This window comes from Chrysochloris asiatica, unplaced genomic scaffold (genome assembly GCF_000296735.1).
Source record: "Chrysochloris asiatica unplaced genomic scaffold, ChrAsi1.0 scaffold00106, whole genome shotgun sequence".
Classification (NCBI taxonomy): domain Eukaryota; kingdom Metazoa; phylum Chordata; class Mammalia; order Afrosoricida; family Chrysochloridae; genus Chrysochloris; species Chrysochloris asiatica.
Genome location: NW_006408624.1, coordinates 8,243,115 through 8,247,382, shown reverse-complemented (window position 1 = coordinate 8,247,382; position 4,268 = coordinate 8,243,115).

Sequence of the window (4,268 nt, the reverse complement as noted above, 5' to 3'; positions counted from 1 at the left end):
AATCTGTCTTAGAAGAAGTGCTACCAGAATGCTTCTTAGATACAAGGATGGCGAGACTTGGTCTCTCATACTTTGGACATGTTATTAGGAGGATAAAGTCTCTAGAGAAGGACATCATGCTTGGCAAAGTGGAAAGTCATAGAAAAAGAGAAAGACCCCAAATGAGCTGGATTGATGTAGTGGTAGCAACAATGGACTCAAACATCAAAACAACTGTGAGGATGGACGAGGACCAGGCAGTGTTTACTTTTTTGTGTGCATTGGGTCACTAGGAATTGGAACCAACTCAACAGCACCTATTTTTTAACTAAAAAATTTGTGGTAATTTGTCAAAAGGTTATGGTTTGAATTGTATCCCCCTAAAACATGGAGTCCTGGTGTGGCTCTACAGGTTAATGTGCTGGACTGCAAAGTCAGTTTGAACCACAAGGTCGGAGGTTCAAGCTCACCAGCCATTCCTCAGAAACTTTGAGGGCAATTACAACAACAAAACATGTATTGTAAATCCAAACTTCATATACGTATATTATAATTCCAATTGAAAATTTTATTGTTGTTGTTACATTCATGAGACAGTAGTAGTAGGATAGAGTTTGTTTTAGTCTACCTCTTTTGAGATATAAGAGCAGACTAAGCAAACAGAGGAAAGGAGCTCTGGTAGTGTAGTGGTTACGAATAGGGTTGCTAACCTCACGTCGGCAGTTCGAAACTACCAGCTGTTCCATGGGAGAAAGATGAGGCTTTCTGCTCCCGTAAAGATTTGCAGCCTTGGAAACCTTGTGCAGGGTCACTATGAGTCCGAACCAACTCTACAGTACTTAACAACAACAACAACAACAAGCAAATAGAGGGGGAAGCAGAGATGGGGGAAGAGAGATGGCAAGCCACATGAAGGTCACCCAGGGGCAGAAGTTCAAAGAGACACGGACCTTCCTCCAGAGCTAACACAGAGAACGAAAGCCTTCCCCAAAGCTAGCACCTGAATTCAGACTTCTAGACTCCTAAACTGTGAGGAAATTAATTTCTGTTTGTTAAAGTTACCCACTTGTGGTAGTTCTGGTATAGCAGCATTAGATAACTAAAACACACAGTTATAGATAACTAATATATCAGGAAAAAAACTGAACTCTGGTCAAAACCAACTTCCCACCTGTCTACATCTGCTATGAAAGAGTCACTCCATCTAGTTGACTTAGTTTGACTTTATTCACAATCAGAAGCCACACATTGAGAAATCTACTGTGTTTCTCTACAAGACTGGGTCTCCAAGTTCCCATGGCAACTGCAGTACTTTATTACTTGACAATCTCCTCACAGCCCCATTACCCTTCCCACATCATTCTCAGCAGACAATTCTGCTTCGTTTTCGTATTTTGGTATCTTTGCGGGCAGTATTTTTTTTAAATCAGCCTTATTAATTATTTTATTTACATATAGTAAAATTTACCTGTTTTAAATGCACAATTTGATGGATCTTGACTATGTACACAGTCAGGTGATTACTACCAAAATCATGATATAGAACTTGTCCATCACCCAGGAAGTTCCCTCTTGCCTCTTGGTGGTCAATACCCTCCTCCCACCCTAATCCCTGGCAACCCCCCAGCCTTCTTTCTGTCCCTTTTATACACATGGAGTCATACAGTATGTAACTGTCTTAGTTTGACTTCCTTCACTTAGTATATTTTAGAGATTCAGGTTCCGTGAATTAGCTGTTCCTTTTTCTATTCTCTGTTTGTTTTTGCTCCTATTGTTGGGAGTATGGTGGTTCTGTAAAATAAGCACAGGACTGTGAACCATAAGTTCGGGGGAATTGCTCCATGGAAGAAAAATAAGGCTTTCTGATCCCACAAAGATTTTTTTTTTTTAAGCCTCGGAAACCATATATGGAGTCACTATGAGTCAAAATTAACTCCACTGCATTTAACAACAACAAAATAATAGCATTCCAGTGTATGGAGGTATCACAATTTGTTTATCTATTCATCAACTGAGGGACATTTAGGTTATTTCCTGAAAATGACATTTGAACACAGAAAAGATTACTTAAAAATTTATTTAAAACTTAGAAAAGTTTCAAGTTATTAAAGTTACCAATTCAAAGCACTAGTTCTTTCTTTGCCTTCAAAATTCAGCTTATAATTGCATAAGACCATAAGTGGAATCCTAATCTTGATCCAGAATCTTCTGAGGTGGGAAATTTCCACTTGAAAGGACAAGCAAACCAGCCTGGAGTGGCTAGAAGGACAGAAAATACTTCTTAAAAGAAAGACCAGCAGGAAAAATCAAAAACAATAATGGCTGACTGAATGACTACTACAAGAACAAGCAAGTTGTTCATCTGGGAGCCATCAAGGCAAGTGGTCAGGTCCCTTCAGGGCAAACCCCCTTCCAAGACTAAGACACAAAGGGAATACATGAGCAGGCATGTGGTCTTGCTGGTAACCACATTGGTCACCGATAAGGCGAAGTGGAGGAAAAATAGTAATGAAGTTGTGAGCTAAGTACAGCCACGTTCAATAGACTCCTGTCAACCTGAGCTGAGACCTGGTTGATCAGCAGTATGGCAAGACCTGGGGACTCCTGGACTCAGAGACAAGGACATGGCCACAGGGGACTAGAGTGGAGAGTGAAGCATCCAGCTGATATGAAGTGAGGGGAGATGCACAAGAACACCCATACTTGCAGATAGTACCCACTTGACCTGGCTTCAGTGGCTGGATGATCAGAACTCAACTAGAGGAATAAAGAAGAGGAAAAAAAGAGCAATCTGCTATAATTTGATGAACTTGGCCTATATTTATGGATGAAGTAGATCAAAAGAGGAGACAAATATTTACAGCGAAATCATTCCCACCCTCTCAGTACACAGGATTGCCAGGGATGGGCAGCTTAGACATTGGCTACCCAAAATGGGGAGAAAGGGTACTACAAAGGTAAGAAGTGATTGGCTTACAAGCTTTCAAGTGGGAGCCTAGTTTCAGAGGGTGCGGGGAAGCTAGAGTCTCCAATCTGTCTGGGTGGGGCTGATGAAAGGAGATGAGGATAACACTCATGTGGTACAATAGTGAATAATTGCTATCAGGACTGACTGTGAGTGTTGGAAATGTAAAGGCAGACTTTTGTAGCAAAAGGAGGGGAGTGGTTGACTTTACAGTCCAGGAGTGGAGGTCCCTGGGACCACTAAGGGAGAAGAGCAGAGTGCCAAACCCGATCCAGAGAAGCAGTGACAACAGAGATGGAGGCAGAGACAATGATGTGGGGAGATGGAGCAGCTGGGGACTCTGGACTCAGGAAGGGAGAGAGTCTGTGTGCTGATGGCCAGGGGCCAGGGTTGTGGGATGTACCCTTTGGTTATTTGATGATGAATGGAGGGGATTGTAATCATGGCAATGAAATGAAATATGATAGGATGAATGTAAAGTTAATTCACAATAACTTAAAAAAAAAAATTCAGCTTACAAATCTTATCTGAAAATCCAGCAAATTTCAGCAAATGCTTCTTAGGATCTTTTTAATAATTACACTGATAAACATTGTAAATACATTTATAGATGAATAGATGTTTTGTTTTGTTTTTATGTTTTATTGTGAATTATGTGATAGTTACATGGGAGAACATTAGTTTTACATTCATCCTATAGTATATCATTTCATTGCTATGGTCACCATCTCCTCCATGCATCATCAGCCATCCAAAGGGTATACACTACAAGCATGCCCCTCAGACATCAGCACACAGCCCCTCTTCCTCTCTGTGTCTAAAGTCCCCAACAGCTCCATCTCTCCACGTCATTGTCTCTGCCTCCATCTCAGGTATCACTGCTTCTCTGGGTAGGGTCCCGCTCTCCACTCTTCTCCCTTGACGGTCCGAGGGATCTCTGCTCTTAGGACGAAAAGTTAATCACTCCCTTCCTTGTTAAAAAATGTCTACCTTTACAATTCCAACCCTCACAAGCAGTCCAGATGACAATTATTCACTATTGTATCACAAAAGATCCGTCCAGATTTCTTTTCATCAGCCCAGACTAGACAGATTGTATACTACTCAGTGAAGGAATATTCTACCTTCTTCCCTACCCTAAGAATCTAGCTTCCCTCTTGAAAGCTTGTAAGCCAGTCACTTCTTGCCTTTGTAGCCCCCTCATTTTGGGTAGCCAATGTCCAAGTTGCCCATCCCTGTCTACTGTATGTATGGAGGGGGTGGGAATGATCCTTGCTGTAAAGATTTGTTCCCTCTTTTGAGCTACTGCATCCATAGGTGTAGG